The sequence below is a fragment of the Leopardus geoffroyi genome, chromosome B2, assembly GCF_018350155.1.
Source record: "Leopardus geoffroyi isolate Oge1 chromosome B2, O.geoffroyi_Oge1_pat1.0, whole genome shotgun sequence".
Lineage (NCBI taxonomy): Eukaryota > Metazoa > Chordata > Mammalia > Carnivora > Felidae > Leopardus > Leopardus geoffroyi.
Window position 1 is genome coordinate 9,434,207 of NC_059332.1, and position 6,491 is coordinate 9,440,697.

General features: G+C 41.7%; 1 non-coding gene across 1 annotated transcript; it reads left to right on the forward strand.

Moving 5' to 3' along the window:
• The first annotated feature begins 217 nt into the window (after window positions 1-217).
• LOC123610020 lies at window positions 218-321 on the forward strand. The gene has a single exon (XR_006718058.1). It is a non-coding gene; the product is annotated as a U6 spliceosomal RNA (small nuclear RNA).
• The last annotated feature ends 6,170 nt before the right edge of the window (window positions 322-6,491 follow it).

Consider the following 6,491-nt stretch of genomic DNA (forward strand, 5'->3'; position numbering starts at 1 on the left):
TACACCTATTGTAATGAACATGAATAATGTATAGAATTGTTGAATCATATTGTACACCTGAAATTAATGCTAATTGTACTTCCATAAAAAATAAGAAATTATAGAAACAAAGGAAAATGGAAACACAACATAACAAAACCTATGAGATGTTGTACAAGCAGTTGTGAGAGGAAAATTAATAGCATAAATTCATATTTTAAGAAAGGTAAAACATCTTGTGCTTGCTTTGACAGCACATATGCTAAAACCAGAACAATACGGAGTTTAGCATGGCCTCTGTGCAAGGATGACAAGCAAATTTGCGAAGCGTTCTGTATTTTTGCACTGTGTGGGGCTCTGCTCTGACAGTGCAGGATGTTTCTCTCTCCCCCTCCATCCCTCCCCCCTCTCAAAATAAATAAACTTAAAAAAAATTAAAAAAAGAAAGTAAAACATCTCAAAGATGTATCCTAACTTTAGACTTCAAGAATTAGAAAAGGAAGAACAAACAAAGTCCACAGTTAGCAAAAGAAAGGACAACAGAGATCAGAGTGGAAATGAGAGACTAGTAGATAGACATCAATTGGTAACTTTTTAAAAAACGTATACTTTAGTAAGCATGTAAACAAATAGGTACTCTTTTGGAGAAACTGACTGAGATACATCTATTAGGGGATGCAAGTGTTCATCTAAATTTTCTATTTTTTTTTTTTTTTACGGAATATTTATTGAAGTTGATTAAAGTATAATTTCTCATGTGCCATATTGGAAGTCCTTTATCATAAGGACTATTCTTTTGTTTGATGACAAACAGCAGCCACATGGTCAGTGATTTTTTTGGACCTCCACATTGGATACATTCAATTTCTTGAGACACAAGTTTCTTTCTGTATTTCTGAGGTAACACTTTTATTATTTGTGCAGTATTTGGTGGATCCAGATGCATCAGCAAGTCTGGTGATTTGCCTCCCTTAGAATGCTGTGAAATTGAAGAAGACTGAGATGGTTGTCCTACTGATCACAAAGCTTCTGATACACTGACTTTAGAATTGTCTCCTCTGGGGGCTCCTGGGTGGCTCAGTCGGTTGAGCATCAGACTCTTGATATTGGCTCAGGTAGTGATCTCGCGTGGGATTGAGCCCGGTGTCAGGCTCTGTGCTATGTGTGAAGCCTGCTTAGGATTCTCTCTTCTTCTCTCTCTTGAACATGTTTCCTCTCTCAAAGTAAATCTTTGAAAAGAATGGTGTCTTCTGTCAGGGAACCTTAATGGAATATGTGGCTTTGCTGAATGACCTTGCTGGTAGATGCCATCTTGGTGCCCATCATGACTCTGAGATGGGGCAGCTTCTGGGGTACTTGGTAGCCATAGAGATAACCATAACTGTTTTTTTTAAATAAACAAAGTTGATGCACTTTGAGCTACACTAACTCAAGAAAGAGCGAACACTCAATAAAAGTAAAATCAGAAATGAAAAACCAGACATTACAACTTACACTACAGAAATACATCGGTCCTTAGAGATTATGATCATATACCACTAAATTGCATAAAGTAGAAGCAGTTTAAATATGTAAGTCAATAAACACCATTAATAGAATGAAAGATAAAAATCATACAATCAAATCTCAATAGATGCACAGCATTTGACAGAATATATTTTTTCATGATAAACATCTACAAACATTTGGAAATAAAAGAATATCTCAACATATTTAAAACCACTTATAATAATCTCACATCCTAACATGTGCAACAGTGAATAATTCAAAGGTTTTCCCGTAAGATCAGAATGAGACACAGTTGCCTACTATCATCACTCTTAGGCAACATAGTACTAGAAGTCCTAGCTATAGAGAAATTAGGTACCAGACAAAGAAATAAAAGCAATCTATATTGGAAAGGAAAAAGTAAAATTGTCATTTGCAACCGATATGATCTTACATATGAAAAATCCTAAAGACTCACCCAAAAAGTATTGGAACTTATCAAACAGATTAGTAAAGTTGCAGGATATAAAATCAACACTTAAAAACCAGGTTTCAGGGGGTGCCTGGGTGGCTCAGTTGGTTAAGCATCTGGCTCTTGACTTCAGCTCAGGTCATGATCTCATGGTTCATGAAATTGGGTCCCATGTTGGGCCCTGCTCTGACAGGACCTGCTTGGGATTCTCTTTCTCCCCTCCACTCTGCTCATGCTCTCTCTAAAAAATAGTTAAACTTAAAAAAAAATCTGTTGCATTTCTCTACACTACCAAAAAATATCTGAAAAAGAAACAAAATTATGCCACTTACAGTTTTATCAAAAACAATGAAAAACTTAGGAATACATTTAACAGAGAAGGTGAAAGATGTACAATAAAAACTATAAGACCTTGGTGAAAGAAATTGAATACACCAAATGGACAAATACCTTGTTTTCTTGGTACAGAATAATATTGTTATTGTTACAATGTCTATACTACCCAAAGCCATGGATAGTTGCAATGCAAACTTTACAAAAAATGCAATGGTATTTTTAATAGAAATTGAAACATCAACCTAAAATTTGTATGGAACCATGAAAGACCCTAAATAGGTATAGCAATAATTAGGAGGAGGAACAAAGCCAGAGACGTCATGCTTCTTGATTTCAAACTAAACTGCAAAGCTATAGTAATTGCAACAGAATGGTACTGAAGAGGAAGAAAGATTGCAGAGTAGGAAGATTCTGAGCTCACTTAGTCCTGTGGGCACACCATGGCTACAACTAAATATAATGCAACTCACTGTGAGAAAGACCTGGAGACTAGCAAAACAGCTCTTCCACAGCTAAAGATAAGAAGATAAAGCCACCTCAAGAAGGGCAGAAGGGGAAGACATGTTTGGGAGCTAAACCCCCAATGTTACAACCCACAAATGGGAGGGATGTCACAGGTGCAGAGGCTTTCCCTGTGGAGTGATGGGTTGAAGTCCCAAATTTGACACCTCCTACCAGGAAGATTTGTCCTGGAAGATGAGCCCCCATAATGCCTGCTTTTCAAAACCAGTGGGGCTTGATGCTGGGAGACCCAGAGGGCTTTAGGAAATGAAGACTCCAGCTTCAAGGACCCATGCACCATATCACTTGCTCTGAGAACCATCACAAAAAGAAGCAGTTTGCAAAGCACCAGGCCTATACATGATGGATATTTGTTGACTGATTTTAGGGCATGTGCTGGATGGGCAGGGATCTGTAGGAAATTTCCCTGCTGAGTGGAATTTTTATTGCTCTTCTTCATCCTGCCTTGGGGCCCCAGTGCTGGAAGGAGCCAGTTCAGATACTTTTCATCTACCTTGCTAGCACCACTCACCTTGCCCTGGAATCCTCCTGTAGACCCACCTTGCTCCCCCTCCTGCCCTGGCAGGAACTGCTCCATTGCAGCTCCTGCCTTGCCACATCTGGGGAATAGCCTTGATAGGGACTAGTGCCTCTTTAATGTCACTCCTGCCCTAGTGAGGAGGGGGCCAGCTCTGCTCACAAGCAGGTCTACAGCAATCATAGGTGAGTCTTGGAGCCAACCACACTGGAGGGGCCAATCCCAGCCATAAGCATTCCCACAGAGAGTGCAGCTGGGCCTCTCATCTAGCTACACCAGGGGTCAGTCCCACACACAATAGTAGCTGTGGCCAGGCATTGCTGCCAGTTGGGCCAGGGACTAGCCCCACCTACCAGTGTTCTATCAGCAGTCATGGCCTGGTTCCAGAAGGAGGGTACATGCAGTCCATTCAGGGGATACCCATAGAGACTGGCTCTAGTGTCCATGGGAGATTACAGTACTGAGCCCCACAGGATAGCTTCTACATAAGCCATGACCTTCTACATAAGGCCATGACAGGAGATGTAGCTGTCTTACCCAATATACAAAAATAAACACAGAGTCAGACAAAACAAGGGAGAGAAATGTGTTCCACATGAAATAAGACAAATCATCAGAAAAAAACTAAACAAAATGGACACAATCTATGTGATAAAGAGTTCAAAATAATGATTATTAAGATGCCCACCACTCTTGAGAGAAGAGTGAATAAACTCAGTGAAAACTTACACCAAGAGATGGAAAAAACAAATCAGAGCTAAAGAATAACTGAGATGAAAAAAAAAAAAAACACAAGAGGCAATCAACAGATTAGATGATTTGGAAGAACTGTGCTCTGAAAGACAAGGTAGTATAAATCATCCAAGCTGACAGCAGAAAGAAAAATGACATTTAAAAAATAAGGATAAGTTGGGGTGTCTGGGTGGCTCAGTCAGTTAAGTTGGCTCAGGTCATGACCTCTTGATCCATGAGTTTGAGACCCACCATCAGGCTCTGTGCCGACAGCTTGGAGCCTAGAGCCTGCTTCGGATTCTGTGTCCTCTCTCTGCCCCTCCCCAGCTCATGCTCTGTCTCTCTCTTAAAAGTAAATTTAAACACTTTAAAAAAATGAGGATAAGAGATGACCTCTGAATATACAAATATTCACATTTTTTTGTGTCCCCAAAGGAAAACAGAGACAGGGGCAGAAAATTCATTTGAAGAAATAATAATTGAAAATTTCCCTAGCCCAGGAGGAGGAAAACCAAATATTCAGGTCTAGGAAGCACACAGAAGCACAAAAAAGATGCACCCAGAGAGGTCCACACTAAGACACATAATAATTAAAATGTCAAAAATTAAAGATAGAGAATCTTAAAAGCAGTAAGAGAATCCATTAATTGATAAATGGATAAAGAATATGTGGTGTGTGTATATTATATTAGATATAATGGAATATTATTCAGCCATGATAAAGCATTTGTGACAACATAGATGGAACCAAGCTAATAGTCCTCTCCAACTGTTCCCAGCCAATGGTACCACCCCACACCTCAGAGCTCAGGTGGGGTTACTGGGGCACCTGGGTGGCTCAGTCAGTTGGGCATCTGACTTTGGCCCAGGTCATGATCTCTTGGTTTGTGGGTTTGAGCCCCACATCAGGCTCTCTGCTGACAGCTCAGAGCCTGGAGCCTGCTTCAGATTCTGTGTCTTCCCCTCTCTCTGCCCCTCTCCCACTCATGGTCTGTAGGTTTATCAAAAATAAATGTTAAAAATTTTAAAAAAAGAATAAAGATGTTACCAGCAGACATGTTCAGAAATCTAAATTGAGCTGACACTCCTGGGCTCAGTGGCTGGCAGTTTGCAGTAGGAGAAAGCGGCCCCCTCTCTGAAGTGCTATGGGAAAAGAAAAAGCCTGCCTGTGGCTGCCTGTGGTCGCCACCCCTGGGGCTTGGCGGTGAGGTTAGCAGTGCAGTCTGCAGTAGGAGAAGGCAGTCCTCTCTGAAGTGTGGTGACACAGACAAAGCCAGCTGGGATCACATATCAGGTGCAGAGAGAGGCGCTTCCCCAGTACCAGAGGGCATGGAGTGGGGCTTTGAATCCTGGCCAAGCGGAGGGTCAGGGGAGCTGGCAGAGTGAGAAGGACCACCCCCTCTGAGCCTGCAGCACAGTAAGGACTACTCAAAAGGAGTCCACCGGTCCAGGTCCATGGAGAAGACACTAGGGGATCACCATTCTGCCCTTCCCCGCACCCCCACCGGGGCTTCAGGGATCAGTCCTGGGGCCCATGGTGGAGGTGGGTCCAGACTACACCGAACCACACCCCTTCACACCAGGTAAATGAATCTACAGGAGCTGGGCAGACCCTGTTGAAAGCTCCTCCAGACAAGTGCTGCAGCATTGCCTGGATTAACTCAAGGTCAATTCTGGATATATAGATATATTCTTCTCCCCATTTCTCCTCCTTATCTCTTCCCTCCTCTAGGCTGATTACTCTGGTTATTGGTTTGCCTAAACAGATGTATTTAATCCATTCTCTTGATACACATGTTCTTCACCTCCTTCTTTACATTCCTTTCTCTCTCTCTAGAATAATCAAGGCATATAGTTTCTCTCTCTGGGTAACTTTATCTTCGTTTCTTTTCCCCTGCCCCTTTATTTTCCTTTCTCTCCCTCTAGATTAAGCCTTTTAGTCTCTCTGCCTAGTCAATGTTTATTTTTTCTACCCCCCCCCCCACGCCCCATAATTTCTCTGTGCTCTTCCATCAGCACCGCCTCCATTCTCTTATTTACTTGTAGTTGGTGTTTTTGGGTTTTTTTAGTTTTTTGTCTTTCTTTGCATTATTTGTTTGTGTGTGTATGCATGTTTTTGTCTCCTGTTTGTCTGTTTTCTTTATAGGGCTACTCCAAGGAACAAATCAAAGCACACCTGCTGGGGGGTCCAAAATATCACTAAGAGTAGGGTAATAAAATAACCAAAGTCACAACAACAGAGAGCAAGTAACAATCTCCAAAAAAATGCCTCCTGAAGGGCCAGGCCGTGGAGAGTGTATGACACCCCCCCCCTCCCCCGCTTTACTATAGCAGTGCTCACAGGTGCAAAGCACACAAGCTTTTAAAATGCATAAGGGACAGAAAACTACCCAAAATGATGAAATGAAAAAATTCTCCTCAAAAGAAATTCCAGGAAGTAGCAAC